This window comes from Falco naumanni, chromosome 1 (assembly GCF_017639655.2).
Source record: "Falco naumanni isolate bFalNau1 chromosome 1, bFalNau1.pat, whole genome shotgun sequence".
Taxonomy (NCBI): domain Eukaryota; kingdom Metazoa; phylum Chordata; class Aves; order Falconiformes; family Falconidae; genus Falco; species Falco naumanni.
The window spans coordinates 8581830-8605099 of NC_054054.1; the positions used below are offsets into that span (position 1 = coordinate 8581830).

Consider the following 23270-nt stretch of genomic DNA (forward strand, 5'->3'; position numbering starts at 1 on the left):
ATCAAGGATATACAACAATAAGCATTACATCGCACAAGAATACGTAAACCACTAAACATTACATGACACAGTTGTACAAAGTTAAGCAAAAGCTAAAACAATTCAGATAGTAGGCACCTGATCGTTAGATAATTTCTGCAACAGCTGAAGGAAATAAAACAAAGCTGCAGGCAGGCAAGGCAAAGTCCACGCAAAGCCTGACAAGTCCTAGGGCCAGTGTGATTAGCTTCACACAGAGCTGGTGGCCACACCATATTAACTGGTTGCAGGCTGTGCCGATGCTGGCTTGGCGCGGCAGCTCTTCACAACCCAACTTATCCAAGTGCCCAGTCGACAGCTCCTCACAGCCTTTGACCAGGGTACCGGCATTGGAGGAGACCTTGCACTGACCTTTAATTTTTTTCTTACAATAAAGTTGCTGATAGATCTTTGCCACGTATTCATACACTTCTGTTTAGAATGTGTTTAAAGTTGTAATTCACTGGCGCAGGTTTTCAAGTGCAAAATACGCTGTATAAATATCTGAGCTGATATCCATGTAGAAAATTTATACAGTGAGTATTATTCTCAGCCGCTTTCTATCTACCTAGAGGCATGAATGCCAAGAATACTTCAGATTACAGGATTTATTGATCCTAATGTAGCTGCCATATTCAATCAAAAAAGGAGTAAATAGGCATCTGTGGACTGATTCTCCTTTAAGGTATTCCTAGTAACATGCACTGGTAACCATTGCATAATAATTACTTCCCAAATAAACAGCTGATTAAGACTGACATTTGTCACTCATGGTGAATACTACTGAACTCTTCAGGGGACATCACTGAAGTCAATGCGGACACTATACAATGTGATAAAGTCGTGAAGAACAGAACTGTATGGATATTTACGAAGTAACTGGTCTATTGAAAGATAAGCACTTGTTTTGGAAGATGAAATGCCTAGATAAGCATTAGACTTTTGAATTCCACTAAAGTGAAAAGCACCAGAGGGCTTTTTATGATCTCTTCCTTCTAACGGGAAATTTAGTAGCAACAGCTGACAGTGGCATTTGAAATTCTTGCTAATAAGCATTATATCCTGCCCTGAAATATATCTTTACAGCTACTTAGAACTGTCTCTGTTAGAAGTACTCCTAGACTGAACTCCAGTATAATATACCATCTTAAATCTAACAAAGTTTTCTGTGATCTCTCCAGCCCCTCAAAAGCAAGAAGCATGCAAAGGCTAATTTGTATGACAGTGCCCGATACGTAACTTAGAAGCTTGCCAAGGTTCATCAGTAGAGTGCACTTACGATAATCAGGAAATTATTTGAGAAGGTATATACAGTGTCACATTTCATTATTTATTGATTGCTAGCAACACTTTTAAAGAAATAACATGCCTTCCATTGTAATTGTATATTTACATTTCTCTTCACAGGAAAAGTCTGTATGTTTTAATTGTTCAGCTTGCCAGAAGATGAACCAAATCTGGCAGACAAGGTAATGCAATGACTAGGTCCCTACAAACTCCTTCTACCAACAGCATCTTGTAGGTTACTATCCTTACTCATTGTCTTTGCAATCTTACTACTTCACAGTTTGAGTAGCAGTGACTGTTAATAGCTTGACCTATCTGAAGGTACAAGTGTGTTTCAGCAGAAAATTATATGCCAGAGAATATATCACCTGTTGCACTTCTTTCATAGCTTAATGAGCAGGCCTCACACGGTAAATGACAATATCATTTTTGCATAGATTCTGCAAGGGTATTTGCATAGATCTGTTCTGGATAAATGGAAAACTCTGGAGCTGAAAGAAAGGTTGAATATTTTTCTCTCCAGTGAAAAAGAACCAAAAGGTGGCATTATGAAAAAGAAAGAAGACATCACAAAGAAAAAGATATACAGGATATTTTACTGAACATGTTAAATTCAGTATTGATTACCCATAATGTGCCACGGTAGTTTCACAAGAAAGGAAATTCATTGTATGTCTAAAGCTCCATGTCAGCACAAAACTTCCTCTAATATGACAGTGACCTTCAACTGGTTGTAGTACTCTGCTAAAATTGTAGTGTTATGTAAAACCTGAACAGACAAAACTCTTGAGGTAACTTCAGAGGGAATTTCATGTAATAGAACATGTCCCTGATTTTTATGATTCTCTGGTACCTCTGAAATATTATTTTTGCATTTTACTGGGAACCAAAATTCATGTCAAAATGATAATCTCACTGTAAAATCAAGACAGTAAGGATTGGGAAGTGTCATCTGCATAATCATATGATCACATCATCACTTTTCTGTTTTCTTGAGGGGGAATACCTGTTTGATTGAACTAGTTGTATCAGTCCAAGGTTCAGAAGCTGTGCTAGTCCAAATGAGTCAAGTTTTGAATGGAGGGGCAGTGGAACCGGTTACTTGGAAGGCAAAATATGTGCACAGACGGAGTGCACTGGGGAGGTACACAAGAGGCCATCACAGTTCAGACTAGGACAGTTTCCCAGCAGGGAGCCCCATGTCTGGGCCATGCTCTGAACTGTTGAGATGATACTGAGATGTGAAACTGCAGGGTTTGGCTTTATGAAAGTAGAAGAGCTGTCGCTGTCTTCTGGAGGGTACTTCAGAGACAGATGCACAGAACTGTAGTACTGTGGTACATCCAGAAGATCCAGCTGTATTCCCATTGCCTTAACGTTGGTGACATTAGAGGTAGATGGTGGAAGATGCTGTTGCTTCACCTCTGACGATAGCATGAAACTACCACTGAAGTGATTTGTAGTTATATGCCTATGGACAGCACAAATTACAGGAGAGAGATATTTTAAACATGTTATATCTCCTCAAAATCTGAGTGTAACTCTATATGCTGAAGCTGAGTTGGTCCTGCAGCCAAAGGGTGCTCCTTGAGCTAACAAGCCTGTGAGGACTCCTTAAAGAAAAAGTCGTGGAAGATTTCTTTAATGCAGAATCCTACGGGTTGTCCTAGTAGCTAATGATACCCTCAGTCACTGCAGTTCCCACCAATCTCTCCCTGACCTCACCAAGGGCTTTTTTTAGATAAAGTTAACATGCAGGACTGAACACGCATTCCACTGGAAGCTGCCTTCTGAGTCCTCCTGGCAAGGTCCCTGTGGACCCATGGCAGATGTCAAGGAAGACACAGGCATTCAGCAGCATAATTCAACAGCAGGGGTAGGTTGCCTGAAAGTTACATTCACTTGCCTGAACCGAGAGATCCTAAGAATCGCCCTATGCTAGAAAACAGTCCCACCAGCTCCAAGTGAAAGAGAGCTGCCCCTGTGCCCTGCTGTAACCCAACGAGGTGGCCCGTTTTGCCTGCCTGCCAGCCAGCAGCATCGTCCTGAGAAAGAAATAATTAAATAGGAGAAGTTGCTGGATCAAACAACCATCAAAGCCCTCTCAGAGTCCCCAGTAATGAGACTTAAACCACAGCCTGAGTCCCCTGCCAAGCCCCTGCCCCAGCTGCAAGCTCACACGGCCAGGCCAAGAGTTTAGGTGAGCAGCACACATGGCTTTGGATGACCTCTGCTGCAGAAAGAGCCAAGCGAGGAGACGGCTCCTCGAGCAGTGCTGCTCTGCGTGAGCTCAGCTGTGTCGTCTGTGCAGGTGGCAGCTGGAGCAAAATCTGATCAGCACAAAGACAGTAGTTAGCTTTTTCACCATACTCCAGCCTCTGCAGGTCTTGTTCACAAAGGCAGCAAGGTGCAAGTTCTGTGCAAGGTTGAGAACAATTCCTAACAAGTGCACACAATTGCCTCAGGCTGCTCAGCTTGTGTGTGTTACACCGGATATCCATTTTATTCCATTAAAAGTTAATGCTTAGGTGCAACTAATAATTTTACAGCTGGCAATAGAAATAGGGACAGAAGAACTATAAATATTGTTTTCACATGGCATGTAATTTTTGCTTCACTTCTTTCTTTCCCTTCAGTTCTCCTCCATAAAACTGTAATAATAATAATAATAAAAAATGAAGAAGAAATAGTAAAATCAAATAATTTAAAAACAAATACACCAAAACAAACCAAAACCTTTCTAGTGACAGAAATACTTTCATACATGGCAAGATATGCAAATTTAATTTGCTTCATAGAAGGGGATGTTACTAGATAAGTGCTTCGATATCTGACTGACAGTGTACCTTGACTAAATAGCTGTTTGAAGATATGAGGAGCTAGATGGAAGCAGTTGTCCTCAAGATGGCCTAAATACCTCATGCTGTGTTCATTAAGGACATCACTCAGAGTACTGTGTTAGGATTCGTGGGGTTCTTTGCTCAATTTGATCATCTTTAGAAGCTCACAAGATCACAGGCCAGACTCATCAAAGCAAGGGATAAAAGAGATTTTCCTTTGTACAGCTTGGATGTGGAGCTACTTTAAATTAAACAATATTTTAATAAATTTAGTTTTCATTTTGTTAATAGTTTTGCATTTACTAGCGGATGACTGCTAAAGCGAGTATGATATGAAAAGCTAAGTACTTGTTTACATAGAATTTTCAGTGTTATACTGGAACTTTTGTGCTATTATCTGGTAGAAAATGCTATTAATTTGTGACTGTCTTAATATAATAGTGGGGTCTCTTAAAACCGAGTTTTTTCCATACAAGATATAATTTGCATAAGATGATAGACTTCTGTTTGGACTTCTGAACTATAAAAGAAAATTATTAATTAGAGCTGGTTTTACGATTCTGTCATCTCAGTTTATGAGGACCTATGATTATTTAGACCAAAGGAACTAAAAGTGTGAAGGAAAATCATGACTGTCAAAGTTTTAATGGGGATATGGTACACAGAATGAAGTTTGGAGTTAGAGCATACTTGAGAAATGTCAGGACCCAATAAAACCTGGGAATGCCTGCACTGAAAAACAATCACTTCTTTTCTTGGAACCCATTATCTGGATGACATCTAGACTTTATTATAAAAGATGATTTACTAGCATGAGAGACAGCTTTTCTGTGAAAGTAAATTATAGCATTTGAAAAATTTTTATTCGGCGTTGATAGGCTATCTTTATATGTGGAATTGCTACAACAGTTTCCTTTGGGATTTGTAGTTTAGGTGTGTCCTTCTGCCATTTTCTCCAGAGACTGATTTGCCAGCAAAGCTATTTTTCTCTGTATTTATTTTTCCTTGGACTGCAGCATGTTTTGGGATCTCCTAACAGTACATTACTAGAAATATTGTCACCGTCTGTGAAGGAGATTGGGGTGTAACTACTGATGCATGCTTTATATTTAGGAAACATGCTGATTTTTCCCAATATGAATAGAAATTCCCAACACTGAAAATTCTACATAGAAAGATGTCTTATCCACGCCCTCCAAAAGTAATGTTTCGTTAAAAACTTATCAGAAATAAAGATAACTTTATGGGTTTTTTTGGCAACCCTAGAAGTAACGTCAGGACTGATTCTTCTAAACTTGAAATGGAGAATCAAGTTATAGTATTCCTGTTACTTTTTAATTTTCTGTGCATGCAAAGAATAATAAGGAAGTAATCTAAAGATTCCTTCAAAGTGCTTCTTACCACTGTATAATTATATATTTACTAGTTGATGACTATTCCTAAGTTTACTGGTGCTTAAATTACTGTCTGAGATGTCAGTAATGTTGATACCACATTAAAATCCCCTCTGAATGCTCGATTAACAGACAAATAATCTAGAAACTTTTCAGGCAAGTGCAACAAGTATCAAGAAGAAGTAATTGATTGTAAATGCTTTCAGACAAGTCATTACCACTGAAGATATTTGTGTATCAGTTGACATGACCTTTGAGATGAATGCTTACCCACATGCACCACTACTTCTGAACATGTGTAAATTATTCTATTACAACTACCAGTTAAGTACATTTGTGCACAGAAGTGTCTCTATAGAATAAATGTCTTTTAGCACTTTAAAGAGAAAATGGCAGGTTTCCTGTCCATCAGAGGAAAATGTTCTTGTTTGTCAAATTGAGATAGAGCATTACTGTGGAAGAAAGATGGTAGAGCAAGATATGACTTTGCTTAAGACAGCTAAGTAGTAACTATGTCCACCTCTTTCTAGCAGCAATTCTTAATCCACAATGAGGACTGGGCATGTGAATGGCATCAGCACCTTCATTCAACACTTACACACTCAAAAGAACATATGAAAGGCCAAATTAGGATAAACTGAAGAGCCATCTGCTCTGGTAGCCGTTCTCTGGCAGAGATCACAGGTGGGTGTCTATAGAAGAGTATGCGAAACAATATATTTAAGTATCTAGGAGCCAAACCTTTTATTGGGGGCAGTAGGGTGGGTTGGAAGGGGTTGGGGGAGACGGAAAAGAAAACACACAATAAATGCCATCATCTATTTTGTCTTTTGATAAATTAAAAGCAAGTGGAGACTTTCATTCTCTGGCAAGCACAATAGTTATGGTAAACATCATTGTTACAAGCTACTCAGGCAACTGATGGTCTGAAATCAAAACCTCATTGTGGGGATGCTACTTTTTCAAGCTTAGAAAGAGTGAAGTTATTAAAAATACCATATTTATAATAAATGTCTTTGTACTCATAATGTCTTTAATGGGAGGTCTCTTTCACCAGTCAAGCTATTTTCCCGAGTCCTTAGCTGACACTGTTGGTTCTGCATAAGCCTGAGAAACAATACATAATATCATAAAACCTGGGGTTTAGTACCCCAAAATCATTAATTCTGGCCTCTCCTGGGTATTTTCTTGCTTTTGTGTCTCTGTATCATACCTTGAATATTAGTTTACCAAAAGGTTTTTTGCTTAATATGTGTATACAAGGCACACAGTTCACTGCACTCCTAAAGTTCATCAATTTACTGTCAAATAAACTTTAATATTCAGCTTACTGCTCTTAGTATCTAGCTCTTGAATTAAGCACTGGTTTTATGGCTGCAACCTTTTAAAGGGGTAAATGTGCACTCCTATTCCCTTTCTCAAAATTTCTGTCATTTTTCTTTCTTGCATTACGCAGAATTGCCTTCTATAAAGAGTTTTGCTAGCATAACTTCCTTAGTGTCTGCAGTATTGCATAGCATGATAAGGCCTCATTTACATAGATGAAGTAAATTTCCCTTCTTTATTTGCTTTCAAAGCCAGTGGGAGCTATGTCCATATACCTGATGACATTATTTAGTTATTAGACATTAAGGAAAAGAGTTGTGGGAAAAGCAACAAATACAGTATGAAATTGAGGCTTCTCAGAGAATTCACAACAGCCATTTTCAGCAATTGAGAGATATTGGAGAGATTATTCTTCAGGGACCATGGACTATTTACAGCTGGAGCATAAAGGGAATAGGCAAAAACTACTCTGTTCACCTCAGCCTTTGCCTAGCCAGGGATTCCCATGTTTTCTTTGAATATCCATGTAGTTCACCCATATCCTTTTGCTGTTCACTCCACACCAAAGCTCAGCAGAAGGAGGCAGTTGAATGGCAGTACCACCCAGCAAAAGCTCAGAGCAAGTATTTGCTGCTGTGACCTGATGACAATGCGGCGTACAAACTTGTCAGGGAGGTTTTTTTAATGTATTTACCAAATACCTTCTACAGCTTCCAGAGATCCACAGAGGTATCGCAGTGAGGGTAGATTCTTCAGATAGGTAAGGACAAAAGAATAGGGATCCCTTTTCTGGAAAGCTTAATTAAAAGCCCTATTGTGTTACCCGTAGAATGAAAGCTTGGGGCTAACAGGCACCACAAATACTAGACAAGAGTCACTGCACCTCAGTCTCCCTCTGTGTCAGGTAAATCTCAGTCGGTTTTTCGGTCAAGTCTGGAGAAAACGCCAAGAGAGGAAAAGGAGTACAGAAAGCAGATCCTTGGCTTTCAGTTCCAGAACAGGATATGCAGGGCTGAATTTGAAAGGAGTGTGGTGGTGTGGTACCTGTGCGGTGGAATCTGGGTGGGCTGTGTCTCAGTCACTATCAGCCTGCTGGCTGCAGCATTAGTTTCTCTAAACCCCGTGCCTAACCCATGCCTTTTCCCAGTCACTCCTTCCCCATCTGAAAGGCACATGTATGAAGAACACCTGAGTTCAAAGAAATAAAATGAAGGCGTATTGTGTGCTTGGGAGACATGCTTTACTGCCATTTGTTAATACTTTTGCCCGTTGTGTGGTACTGTCATCTAATGTCTTCCCCCTTTGATAGTCAGAAAACACAATCTGGTGAAAACAGGGCATGCAATTTTTTATCTCAGGACCAATGCTGTCATTCCTCTTCAGCTTAAATAGAATTTTTAAGTTGAAGGGGCTGTGAATTTATGCTGTAATTGTGTATGAATTGTTTCTTACTTATATGTGAAATACAGGAACACAGTAGCTGTCTTCAACATGTGCTACACCAAGCTTGACCAATGGTCAAAGCAGTGGTTTGAAGCAAAACAAAATGAGTATTCTTCTGAGAACAGCAGCATGTGAATTCCAGTTTCTCACTACAGCTGAAGTGTAATTCAGTTTTCTGTTAAACCCATACAGCACCATCTATTTAGACAGAGCATCATGGATACCATCTAATGTTTCAACAAAGTGTTGAGTGAGTTTATCCATGCCCAACTCACTCTTTGAGCTATGCTGCCTCTAGTCTATCTGTCTCATAAAGATTTTAATACAAAATGCTGACACAAAGAATTTCTTTGGAAGAGATTAATCAGGCATGAAAAGTACAGCAACAGTTATAGATGGATCTTTCTGTAGCTGTTGCGATTACACTAATTTTAATAGATGTTGAGTGTCTTCAAAGATCCCATCATTAGAAAGTCTAGATCTTAATTTGGTTTTTGCTTTTTTCCAAGTGAACTATGAAGAATGCCTGCAAGTTGTTAGTATAACGGAGACTGCTAGATGTTCCTCTAGGAAAGGAAGATCTTGTAACTTGAATGATCAGCAGAAAAGTATAAAAGCTAAAACACAGATCAAAACATTTGAGGACAGGGCATAAGGGGAACCACACCCAGCACAGAACTACAGGTAGAAAGACCACCTGTGGTACAGGGAACTCTACAAAGAGAGATGATGGACAGGCAAAGTTGCAAAAAGTATTTTCTGCATGTTACTTACAGAAAATGGTGCTTTGGAAATATAACTTCTACCGTTACCTATGGTTCATCCTGCTAAGATGCTGAAACTTGTTTTTAACGCTAGATTACACAGGCAAAGGCCAAAAGGGGCGTAGACTAAATGTATTTCTGTGAGGAAGGACTATGCATTTGTGCCTTTTTCTTGACTGACTTTGGTGTCTCAAGACTGGTGATCTCCAGGTGAAATTTTTCTGTATTTGGAACACTTATATGTGCTCTGCCCTGTATGGATTTTGTGTGTTTAGTAAGGTGTAAGTGAAAGCTGTAACCTGAGTTTGGGACCTTATCAAACTTCTCTTTTGCAGGCTGGCTATTTTGCTGAGTTTTGTAGAAGCTTAATTATCTTTGGAACTTTAATCTTATATCAAATTCTCAGACAACAAACAAACTGACATGCACATGAATAAAAATGTATTAGCATGATAGAATGTAAACTTTGTTTCTGGAGGAAACAAAGAATCGGCCTCATACGCTACAAATCCACTCACCGCAAAACATCCTTCTGGTCAATTAATTAGCATGTTTAATAACTTTATTCTTATTTTTGTTATGGAATCTTATTAATTAATTTTCTAATGGCCTGTTATTAATATGAATTCTATATAACAAATCATTCCTTCTCACATAGTTTGAATTGTTTTGTGCTTTCTTTTGTGCTGCTCTCTTATTTAAATTATTGACAGATGTTCTTTGACCTACCTTCTGGTCTTCCTCCACAGCCTGAAGGCTTTAGGTTGTTGAGCCATACTTGGTAGCTCTGGAAACTGCAGTTGCTTTCACTTATGTCATGATGCTGCTTACACAGTCCTGTTGCTGCAAGAGACCACTTTTATTGCCTGATGGGTCAAGTATTTAGATCATCACGGTTATGAAACCACATTGTATAATGACTCGACAAGTAGCTTATATTTGCTCTGATGGGACTGTAATATGTGGAATGCCAATGTACATTGTCCTCCTCATGAGTCTATTTATTTTGCTTCATAAAATATTGAAAAGCACATAGGATTCTGCCAAAAGCAACTTTTCTCTTCTCCTAAGGGGTCCTCCTTGGATTTCTTATAAAGACTGTAGACAGACTGATTGAACTCAGTGGGTCAGACCCCAATAAACAGCAATGCAGTAGAGGAATGAATACTTATTTTTCCTCGAGGCATCTTGAAAGGCGTGTTTTTTAAGAACAAAAGACACCTTAAACACATAGTACTTAGTGCCTTGATTATCAAAGGCTTGTGATCAGAGAAAATATGATTATGTAGGCACGAAGTGAGGAAACCACTGGAGAAAAAGCTCACAGTATAAAAGATCTATTGAAACAACACTTTATGGACATTTGCTGCGTGCACTTATGGCACTATATCAATAAAATAATAACCTAGAAGGAGCTGTCTCCCATATTTGTTTGCAAGAAATATAGGAACAGTGTTCTAAAGAGACTTGCGTGTATAATAAAAGATAATGTGTGATGGCACACAATATATTGAACAGAAAGGCTGAAAATAAATCCCAATACTCTTATTTTACTTTTCAGCATTCCTCTGTACATTTCTGAATATTATTACAATGGGGTATCAAATTGTATTTATTTCTCTACAAGCCAGCTGGACTAGTAATGAAATGCATGTCTGCTTCTTTTTCCAAGTGTTCCTACAAACAGCGTGAGAAGGATACGTGGGTATGCCTGATGCACTTTGCACTGAAGTACGCTGGGCTTCAGCACTATGACGGGGCCTCCTGGGTCTCTGCAAGGACATATGTCATAACAATAGAAAAGCTCAGGAGATGCCTAGGAGTAGAGTTTCTTTTCTTCTGCCTGATGATGTGGCCTGCTGGTCAAAGGCACTGCTGATAGGGCCAGCACTCTTATTTACATCTCTGTTTTCAGGGCAGGATTTGTGAATAGGGTTCTGCATGCAGCTGCATTTCTCTCTTGGTTTTATTATCTCGAGGTTAAAACTCACATCTGTTATTTCCATGTCGAGTAGGAACTACTGAAAGCTCCTAGTCTGTGTCATACATCAAGAGGGACAGGCTTCTGCTGCAGGGAAATCTGGAAGGCAGAATTATCTACTGCATCCTGGGGTCCCTTCTAAGTTCTCAGTGAAAACAGTATTTTTACATTACATGCACTGTCAGGATCTCCAAGAGACTGATTATCTTCTAAAGCGTGAGTTCCTTTTATCTTCTAAATACTTGTTTGGATATAGCAGTTGTGTGACAGAGAATAACATTGGCTTTACTGAAACGAATATAGACTTATAAAAATATTAAGAAGCCTGGACTCTCCTGCCTTCTCATGTTAAAAAGCTTGTAGGACTCCACACAGTGCTTTTCAAGGGATGTTCTTCTGACACACACACTCCTCACGTGTGGCAACTGACCTAAAAAATGAAAAACAAGTAGAACCCAGGTTATGAAGAGGTGCTGTGATTTCAAAAACACACCCTGCAGATCAGGGGCAGGTTGTACCTACAGCCACTTGCCCTATCCAGTGAGCATTCTGCCTTTCTTTGACTTGAGTTTGCAGTTTACTGCTTCTGACATTGGGAATTTACTGCCTCACCTGCAAAAAACATCTGCTGGTGTGGATTTCTCCCATGCTGGACATAGGAGGCCAAGGTGCATACCAGATTCTGAAGGAAAAAACCCACCTTAAAATGGAAAGCATCCTGCTGCATATTGGATTAATGTGTTGTCAAGAACTATATGTGTCAGTACATCAAAACCAGCGAAAACAGAAACACAGTTTTAAAAAATCAGCTTGTGGTATTTTCTTTTTTCAGACTGTAGTGCAGGCCCCTCAGTCCCAGAGAGCTATTAGTCTGTTTTTCATTTTTCCTTTTTTGCTGGAAGATCAGCATGTGTGGACCTTCTTCCAGTGCAGGAAACCTAAAATGGGCTTCCAGCAAAGCAAGGTAATGCTCTTACTTGATCGTGCAGGGAGTCACTGATGGAAAAAGCAAGTCATGTAGTGCTCTGAAGTGTCACCACTGTTCGTTAGGACAGATTAGTCTGTCAACAAACTAGAAGTCGTGACACAGCTATAGGAAAACTACACCAGTTTCTGGAGGCATAAATCAGGTGCCCAGATATGTAGATACCATGACAGCTCTAATTTTAAAGTCTGGGCTATTCTGTGTCTCCATCCCCTTGAATTTAAGAGTAATGGCATAAGAGAGAGAGAAGTACATTCCTTGCATGAGGCATCATCTGTCTATATGAAGGATTCAAGACCCCCTTCTCAAAAGGGAACCGGGGTGGGAGACTCGCAGTGTGGGGATGATGACTGGTTGAATACTGCTTGGTCAGTCTCCAAAAACCTAAAAATATGCTAGCCAAACCTATATATGTTTCTGGAGTCATTATACCGATCTGGTTGACCTGCTGTTTCCCATCACTAACTCCTACAAACAACTTTATGTTCAGCCCAGTTACAGAGTCCCAAATTTCAGCCATTTTTTTTGAAACCTCATTTGAAAATGAGATTTAAATTTTCTTTCAAAGGGCAGAAGCTATCTTTTATCACACTTAGCCTCACAGAAGACCAATTTATTTATTTATTCCCCAAAAAAATGGCAGTAATAATTAATAGCACATCTCTTCAGGCAGAAAACATGCATGGAAAATCTTTATGATAAACATTTAGAAGGTTATGGGTGTGGTAAAATGGGAATATCACTGAAATATTTTCAGTTCTTACATAACCAGTGATATTGAGCACACCTTGCTATTGTATTTGTCTTTATATTTCTTCATATCCACAGGCTCATAAGACGTAATTCTTTAGTCATAGAAATAGGTATATATAATACATATGCATTTTGTGCATTCTGCATTTTAAATATTACAAGCTCTTCCATAAGTTAACATACCTCTCTGCATACTAAAATAACACTCTTTTTACCATACTTTTTCACAAGCGCACAATTTTAAAGGTGACGTAGGTGGAAATATTAATGTTAAACAACCTTTCAAGAAATCTTTTTTATCACTGGCAAAACAGAGGGTTTAAGCTTCACCCTAAACACCATTATTTACAACAACAGTAAAGAGAAGTAGCAGAGAAACTTCTGTAATGCCTTTCAATGATATGGTGTATAGTTTAACAACAGAATAATAATCTGGAACCAGGAAGTTTATTAGTAGACATAAAACTGTTGATTCCCTACTAAGGCTCATGCTAATGTATGTAAAGCATGACAAAAAAAGCCATCCTGAAAAAATAAATATAGATTCTTCAGAAAGCACTTATTACTTACAGTTACCTATATCAAAAAATGTTGCCATTTCAAAATGAATGCATTGTCCTTCAACCTCTAGTAAATAATTACTGACTTTTGCACTCACAAGATTTGTTTTCTCTTTCAGTCTCTGCCTGCAAAGGTTGTTGGGTTTGTTTTTTTTTTCTCTTTCTTAATGATTAAACTTTAAATACTTTTAAATAATAGAGTGAAAAGGAAACAAACCTATGCTTATCTTTTCTAATGCAGAGTTAAGTGCTATATGTACCACCAGTGCCACTGAAATCAACAGAAAATTTGTGGAACAAGGAGATCAAGACCGATCCCTACCAGAGAAGGTAACAAAACTAGTCTTAGTAAAAAAATTTTTGGCAGAGCAGGAATACCCATCTGACTCTATGTTTTTCAGTCATCTTTATTTTTTTCCTAATATATTTTTCTTTATCATCAACCACTTAATCTCCAGAGTGTTGTCTGCTAATAGTACTGTCACTTTTGACCTCATCTTACCCAGTTCAAGTATTTTTCTTACTTTCCATTACTACAAATGTTGGTTCAGGATATTCATCGTATTGTCAAACCCCACTGAAATGCCACAATAAAAGATGTGGCTATACCTAGCTAACACCTTAATGGGGAATCAGAGCCAGATGCAGCGGCTAAACAGCCAAGTTTCAGTCTTTCCAATGTGCAAAGCAGATATGCCTATATAAAAATCAGACCCCTGTACACTTTGCTGCTGAGTGAGAGGTGCAGCTCTTCAGTCATTACTGTGATTTGTACATGTAATATCTTGATTGCAAGTTTAGAAACCACTTTTTAAAGTTAATCTTATATGGCATGAAGAAATGCTGTGTTTTAGCACAGGCATTGCAGTGAGGCAAACAGCTGATTTTGTAGGCAGCAGTTTGAAAGTATAGTATTGGCAGTTATAAAAATCTTGTTTTGACTTGTAAAGTGAGAAACTCGCTATGGACATCACTGAGGGAGAATAAATAGAGTAAACCAAGGTGTCATTTATAGACTGTCACTTCTCTGACCATAGCCAAACATTAAAAATGAGACTTCAGGATAAAAAGCCTCCAAAATACTACATGAAGTAAAACATCTACAAAAGATTACAAGGAAGAATTGACATTATTAGAAGGATACGTGCTTTGATCAGTGTTAATGAACTGTACATGAAAGGTATGGATTTCAAAGAAATGATGGGAACCACAATGCTGGAGGAATGTAATAATGTGTCAGGCTTTTTGCCACATACACTCCTCACTTAATAGAAAATGAATTATTTCTATGACTGGAAACTGTTATTTTAAGATTGTTATTTTTGAAGTGCTATTAATTATTCCTAATAAAGTTATTTTGTGGTGGATACAAGCAAACAAACTGCTTCATTCTCTTTTTTGGTGTGTATATTGCTCTCTGAGCTCTGAAATCTGCAATACAGCTACAGTACAGCATCCCCAGAGTGCCAAGTTAAATGAGTCTTCCCATAAACTTGTACCAATTGATTAATCAGTTTTCTTAATAATCACTTGCTTCCACTCTGAATAAAACGTTCGGAAACAAGCAGTCTCAGAACACTGGATTAAATTTGCCTCTCTGAGGGCACAAAAGAGATGGTTCGTATTGCTGAGAAAGCATTTGCTCTGGAGAAAAAGTGGATGCTGATCTTGCTCTGTCCTTCCTTATGTGTTTTCCAGTAAATGGCAAAATGTAAATATACTTGCAGCTCCTTGTCAAGAAATACTACACATGAAAGATATTACTGGACCTCAAAAAAAAATAACAAAACAAACAAAAACCAACCCAACCACCTTCCTTTTCCGTTCATAGATCATACACACAAACTAATATTTACAGCAATTTTATTCAAAACCCTTGACCCATTTCCTTCAAATTTCTTGGCCTCTTACTTACTTCTCACTTACATGATCTTTCTCAGATATACCTCTCCTTAAACTGCAAGGCCATCCGTAGTGTTTGTCCTATCACTGACACAATTCTGAAGGTTTCATGCAAGTCTCAGGTCTTGTCATTGCCCTGATGGCCACCAAGCAATTTACCCGTGTGCTAACTCCGACTCTGTTTTTAGTCAGTACATGGTGTTACTGACCTTCAGACATGCCTCTGCAGCTTTGTAGAGCAGAAGCAGAAACATTTCCAGGGGCTGATGCCCTTATTCCAGAGTTCAGCACCACCAGTGTGAGCAAAATAAAAGCCTTCCATGAATTTGCTGCTAAGATGTTTCTCAAACATCTTCTGGCAAACCTTATGGCAAAAGCAAAAAAGGATTTTTTAACACTGAAACACAAAGCTTAATAAAACAACTGTTGTCTTTGAAGAGAGAGGCTGACAAATGGATCAGTGAAATATATAGTTATCATCCGTTTGCCTTTAAGGTGAGGTCTTCACACCTTTCAGGTAATAAACTTTACTAATTCTAGTCTGACATGAAAGCTGCTCTGATCTAACAGCACTTCCAGTAAAAGGGAAAAGCCCATTGTCCCCTTCCTTTACTCTCTTTTTCTTCCTCTGCTGTTTTCAACTCTACCATTCTGTTTTCTTCCCTCAGTCTGGCTGGACTGCACAGCTAAGCCTCTGAGACAGCTCACCAAACTGTCAGAAACCTAACCCAGCAAAAAAAGTGAATCACTTCCATGTGAAGCTGATAAGGAAAGAAAAAGACTTGACTATATCAGTGCAAGAGATTTGCTTTCATTCTTCACACTTCTATTTATTTTCAAATATGTAATGTTAAAGCAATTCCTCTGTCATATTCACTTGTGACTGTGATGATCAGCCATCTCACGTTATGATTTCTCCATTTCTTCCAGAAATAGTTTAGAGCTCAACTGCTTCACATTCAACAAACCTTCAGGCCCCTCCATGGAAAGTTAACAGCTGCAGGATTCAGTCAAAACAAGGAACCAGAGGCTTGTGCTTTGTGAGAAAGCTTGAAGGTGGATAGCTTAACCATCACAGAAAAGCATATTGCAACAAAAAAGTTCTTTTCATATTTTTCTTTTCTTCTTCCTTAGGGAGATCTCTGTAGCTATCAGATATTCTAGCTGAATTTCAGTGTCCATGCTATTAAGCATATAATATGAAAGACCTTTAATTCATCCCGTCATTTTCAGTGAAACAGCCACTGAAAGCTGTTTATTTGCCCTCCTAGCCTGATTTTACAGGAAACAGGCACTTTATCACACAGCTTTTGAATAGAGGATTGTGATAGCAAAACCAAATACCAACAGACAGATGAAACAGAGGAACAGTATTTTATATTAATAAAAGCAGAAGGATGAGTTCCTGCTGATCATGTTTACTGCTTGTGTGCTACTTATTTGAATAAATTGTTTCCATGGCGGGCATCAAAGAGCATTGGAAATTCAGGCTCGGATTGCCAACCTTTTTTTAATGTTACATGCAGTATAATTCCTATGGTTGTCGCTATTAATTGCTTGGTGCTGGTCACTCAGACACATGAGCAATAAGAAAAAAAACAAAAAACTATCGACACAATTCATCAGGTGTGTTAGTTTGGTAGAACAGTTTGTTTAATTATTGCTGTTATCAGTTAATTACAATGAGAAATCTTTAGACATAAAGGAGGAGGAAAACCTACAGTCTCATTTAATGGCTGATTACTGTTACTGTATAGAAAAGTACTACTGTTTTATCTCTATATTTTCTCATAAACCCTTGTGTATTGGAGAGAGGAGAAAAATGAACCAAAACACTTCATAGGGCTCAGCTAACAGGAAGGAGTTTAAAATGCCATAGGCCATTTTTGAAAGAGCATGCCAAAATATAGCCACGGACATTCAAGGCTACTTCAAGAAAATGTATTGTTTACCATTCTGTGGGTGTTGAGTCCATGCCAGGTTGTTTCTTCTTTTCAGGACTTTCAGCGGGTGACACTTGACATTTTACTCTGCATTCCCTGTGCAGAAAAGGAGTACCAGAAGTGCTCACACACCAGAGCTAGAACTTGTGGGACACCAGGACATGAACTGCACCATGGATGGTGCTTCCAGGTGAGAAGCACCTACAGCTACTGGATAAATTGTTAAAGCTGCAAAAGAATTTTTTAAAAAATAATAAAATCACACCTTATCCATAAGCATTTTACTTCCTTGTTGCTGAAAAAAAGAGGTGTACTAAGGTCTCAAAGTAATTGACAAGAGCTAAGAACAAAGTCAGAAAGCGATCATTTTATTAGTGACATCTGTTTTTTTCTTTGCCTTTTAATCTTGGCTGACAAGGTTGTTGAAAAATGGTACTTTCAGGTAGGATGTAAGTAGGCTGTAAGTAATTCTTTCAGCTCACTTCTGTGTTGAAGGAGCAAATCCACACAGTGAAATCGTTGGAAATGTAGTAAGTGTAATGTAGTAAAGATGATCAGATTGTTATTATTTTTTAAAGGGACGGGTTAAAGAAAGTTACTCCTCTTCCCTCACCTCTGTTAAATCATCAGTGACGTGGCCTCTGTCTCCTCCCGTCTCATTGCAGTATAACAGTGGCTAAACTACTAGGGCTATAGCAGAATGGGAAAAATTGAGAATATCCCAGATCCTGAAGAAGACCAGAGACAAAAGAACACTGAAGATTTGCACTCACATAAAATGCCTGAATACCCTAAAAGTACCATTCACAGGAAGAAATGCAAACTGATTGTTGAATAATGTCAGCAAGTTCCTATGCCAAAACAATATATGAAATCACGTTACTCATTCTGTATAGGAAGATAGTCCTCCTTTGTCCCTCCACTCCTAGACAGATGCTAGTGGGAGCTGGCTGAAGTTCACATCGTGTTACTTTGCTCTTCACAGTTGAGGCAACTATTCTAAGCTAGTCATCTAGATTTCCTCTGCAGGCAGTGAAGGGGGAGCAGAACCTTTACTGCACAATTTATCCCATTTTAAATGTGTATCTAGAATGGGTCAGAGGAATAACACGCGAACAATTAATCACTTCCAGATGGCCAAAGCTCAGAGAGAGATGCCCTTATGTGGTTCTCTTAACTGGATGACTAAATACAGGTTTTAGGCTTAAATGTAGCAGTATCTTATATGCTTTTTCAGCTTTGGTGTTTCTACATCCCTCAGAATTATGAAGTATTTACTTAATCCTGGAGGCAGGAAATGTAACAGGAGGATAGACAGTTTGATCTGGTATTTTCACTTTTGATATGGGATGTGACTGGTATTGGATGGACTATTGCAGCAGAAAAGAAGAGCTTAGTACATAAAATGGGCGGAAAGTTCTGCACGTTATCATATGCACTCCCTTTAAACCCCAGGCAAATCACTGGAGACTGATTTTTCTGCTAGGAATTAGTCATAAAGCATTCAGACATGAGTAGTAATTTCAATGTAATTGTCCCTTGATTGCTGGTGTTCCAACCGTTTTTTGATGCTGTTTTCCAGTGGTTCAGAATGAGGATATTTGCATTTTCTATTTTATTTGTTTTTAAATAAAACTGATTTGTTAAGTATAACTGCATTTAGAAAACTCAAACTTCAGAAAAAGCCAGATTTAAGATTGCCTTTGCCCAGTTTTGAATTATCTACATAGAGATTTTCATAGGTTATTGCTTTATTTTTTTCACAGGCCAACTTTTTTAGTCTCAGCTGAATCTGTGACTCTGCTGCATTTTTGTAAATAAAAACTTTGCTATGACAAGATAAGCACGCAGAAAATGAGGAACATCTTTTCTCTCAAAAGTCTGGTTTAAGTGACTTGCTTTGAATCATAAGGTAATCTTGTGACAGATGATGATATAAAATACAATTTCTAAGTTGGCATTACATTGCCTTAACTGTAGGAATAAAGCCCATTGAAAAACAGATTGCTGTTTCAGTCTTGGTATAAAACTGAAATTATAAACTTGCATGATGAATTGCTGAGCGGCTGAGAACAAAAGATTTCAACTACATCAGAAGGAAAAAGTACTCTCTGAATTTATTATCCAAATCTTCTATAAAGTTAATGACCTTACAAGAAACGTTTTTTGTCAAATAAACAATTTTTGTGCATAGCAATTCTACCCAATAATTTTAACAAGTTCAGTCTTTTAGTGCTCTCAAGTCCCACAGTTATTAATTTTATAGCTTCCAATATCCGAAAAAGTAAGATGAAGGTCTTGAAGATAATATGACTAAGTTGACATCCACAACTATTTTCAGGGCATCAACCATCTTGTTCACTGCCTGAACATAAAAATGCAGGTTAGGCTGATATAATTAAAGACTTTATTATAATGCCTATAGAAAAGAACCCTAAGTTAAGATTAAACAGACAACTTTCTTTATGGTATTTCCCAATTTTGAGTGTGCTTTTTCAGTATTAGTATCTTAATGTAGTTTTTGTTTCCTGTGAAAAAGTAAAATAGATAATTAACTGTTTAGTAGTCATTAACACGTTACTTTCCTAACAGCCTGCTTTCTCCCTTCTCTCTGAAAGTAAAAAGCTGATGTATTAATGAGGAATTACCAGTAATACGATGACATGTGTAATTCTGTAATACCAAGAAATGATAGGCTTTTGTATTGACACTTTTAACTTTGTACCAATGGTCACAATTAATAATGAACATTTGTTGAACAAGATAAAAATCGATAAACTCGCTGACATATGGTAACCGCCTAAAAATGTGTTATAACTGATGTATGGCAATTGCATTGTTTGTTATTGATAAATCAATAAATAATATATCATCACAAATGTTCTTCTCAGTTCTCATTTGGATTAGATAATGAGCAATGTGGTAGACAGAAAGAAATTTTAATTAGCTAGACTATTGAGAACAGTTGACTGACTTGGACTTGGTGGTTAACACTGACATTCAGCCATTGCTATACCACTACAAGCTAGAAGGTAAGGATTACATGGAAAACTGGAAATACCTCTGGTGCCAGCAATATATGTAAGAGCAGCTCAAGAGAAAATTTAAGTTCAATTCTGAAATAAAAGTCATTAGTTGGTCAATACCCCTACTGATTTGAATAAGATATTTTCTTGAATAATTTGTTTCTTGTCAATGTAAATACAGCAACTCCAGTTTTATCTCCAGAACTCCATCGATCATATAGAGTAAAGGATAACATGTATAATCTTGCACTCATATCATTGCTCTTGTTAATGGCAGCTACATACTTAAAAAAATACAGAGATACAGAAATAGGATAATTAAGCAGGCTACAAGGAGATGTGGCTAAAGCTAATTTATTGCACAAATAAATTATTAATAATGAAGGAATAATAAATAAGAAAGTACAGGAATGTGAATGTTACTGCTCTGGTTTGTTTCTCAAGACTTGGAGTTGGATAACCCCAAAATATTCCAACAGTTTTAGCTATAAGCAAAGACCAGCATGCTTATTTCTATTTGTATCTTCTGTCAAATAAAGTTCTTTTAAAAAAAAAATAAATCTAAAAGTAAATGTCTTCTTCGTAAAAAGCTTCTTCGGCCTTCTGACCTACAGGGAGTCTTTTGAAAGTCTAGTTACCTGTTTTTCTCTAATTTCTTACCGTACCTCACCAGTGTCAGGGATGATGTACACAGGACAAATTGTTGCTTTAGGTATGGGGTTGCTTCAGCTGTGCATTTCCTGCTCATATGTTTCCTAAATCTTACAGTTAAGATTTTTGTTTTAAACTTCAGAATGTTACAGCTTCTGAAAGAAAGGGACTATGGCTAGCAATTGACTTTAATGGGGCTTAAGCATGTTTGAAAGGCTTTCTTGAGTAAGCTCAGGGACTTAGACTTCTTGCTACTTGAAAGCTCAGCAGGGTTTAACTCTTCTAGCCTTTCATTGTCACCTTATTTCTGTTAGAAATCCCAGCACTTCAGTGTAATTAATTGTGCAAATGAATACTATCAATGTAAAGATAGTGGTATTGGGCCAAAAGCAATGGCTGTACTTCATGCGCTCCCCAGAAGTGACTATCCACCACCACAAGAACAAAGAGAATGAGGTCAGAGAAAATCCCTCATTTCCACTTCAAATGAGAGCTAGCTATAAAGAACAACTTTAGCCTGCAGTTTCATTCCTACTTTTAAAATTGATCAAGGAGAGTTCTGTTAAAATACTGTACAATGATATTAGCAATATTAATAGGAAATAATTATGAAGAGAAATAATACCTTTTCTTCAACAGGTCCTGATATAAAGTACCAATACTGCTAATGTAAAAGCTTAGCCCTCTTGGTATTCAGTGCTACATTAAAAGAATTTTTATTAACTAATTCAAGAAAGAAGTATGATGAATGTCTCCTTCCAAATTCTATCCCTATCTTTCGTTACAGTAGTATCTGGTAATAGAAAGTGCTTCTGGCAATACTTATCTGCATATAATGCATAAAATTTTTAAGGTATAAAAAGGTCTGTATGGAGGACAGCTACTTGATCCATACTAAGGATATCATAACATTTTGCTGCTTCAATTTAAAATTAAACCTAACAGTTCTACTTCTTTTGATCTTATAATCAGGAACTTATAATATATATGGGACAAATTCTCAGCAGAGGAAATTGTCATAGCTCCATTGACTTCAACAACAATTTATGTAATCTGTCAATCTGACTCTGTATCTTTAATCCATCATTACAATCTCAGAAATTTGCCTCTCAGACTTCTTTTTATCACCTTTGACTCCTTTTTACAATTACATATAAAATAAACAATTTCATTTAGTTGACATTGTTTCTGTAACTGAAACCCCTACTTGTCAAGTTCCCATGTTCTTACAGTTTTTTGACATATAGGTTGTCAACACACATATCATAATAGCATGCTAGTAGTACAAATGTCTTTTTCCCTATTACTATTTACTTTCAGTCTATAGTAGTTTTCTCCAGCCCCAGTCAGGATCAAAGCTCTCTTGGCCTGGGTAACAATCCCTGGTCTAAAGAGCATACAGTTTAAGAAATGCAATGGGTGGAATGTTGCTTGTATGAATTACGAATTGCACCATTAGCCATCTGCAGCCTGGTAACAAATAACTCCAGAAAACAAGTCTTGGCATAGACTTAAATTTCCTATGTTAAACAGAAAATCTGGGAGCTAGACAGGGTTGAGGCAGCATCGAAGAACAGATGCTTGCTGATAGTTGCCTATGGCTCTGATTCAGGAACATATTTAAACACAGAGATATGCTCAAAGGCTTTGCTGCATAGGGATGAATATAAAGCTGTGCTTAGAGCTAAACACTGGCTGAAGCGTCTTGCTAAATTGTGTATCTAAGAGCAGGATCTCTTCCACGGTCATGTTCTTTAGGACTGCTCTGGTGACTGGTGCTGGGATATCATCTGTTTTGATTATTTGTCCGTTATCTGTCAGGATGGGAAGCTTCATCAGAAAGGAAGTCAAAATGTTTTGATTTTTTGATACTGTGATTGTGTTATTAAGTCAAGGTATACCATCTCTGATTCTGTCAGTTAAACTAGGATAGAAATCACCCTAGTCATAAGACTAGCAAGCTATTTGTTTCTCTTTTCAAACTACCCTTTACCTGAGAAACAATTGTGCCAACTGCATCAGCTTCAGCAAATTCAAAAATTGAGCTGCACATCGGCACATCTGAAAACAGCACATTATTACAGTATTTTACATTCTTTATTATGTGCCAAAAGCGATTAGGTTGGTATTAGAATTATTAGTCAATATTAACAGAAATTTTAAATGGTTTATTGTGCAGTGGTTCTCTTGAACACTGAGCAGGAACACAGCCTGAAGCTATCTCACATAACTTTGCTAACCCTTTCAGACCTGCTCTGAGGGTACGTGAAGCTGAATATCTGCTATTGCAGTAGTTTTCACAGAGTTCGAACTACATGTCAGTCACTCTTTACTGGTTTTCTCATCAGTTCTTCTTACTGACATGAGAAGAGTCATATTTTAGAAGATTCAATTACC

The 23270-nt window shown here is 37.7% G+C and overlaps 1 long non-coding RNA gene across 1 annotated transcript; it reads left to right on the plus strand.

Moving 5' to 3' along the window:
* The first annotated feature begins 1203 nt into the window (after positions 1–1203).
* On the plus strand, positions 1204–19740 carry LOC121082665. The gene is made up of 8 exons (XR_005826085.1): positions 1204–1322; positions 1426–1487; positions 6070–6223; positions 11088–11269; positions 13593–13681; positions 16184–16309; positions 17252–17386; positions 17862–19740. It is a non-coding gene; the product is annotated as an uncharacterized LOC121082665 (long non-coding RNA).
* Positions 19741–23270: the final 3530 nt, after the last annotated feature.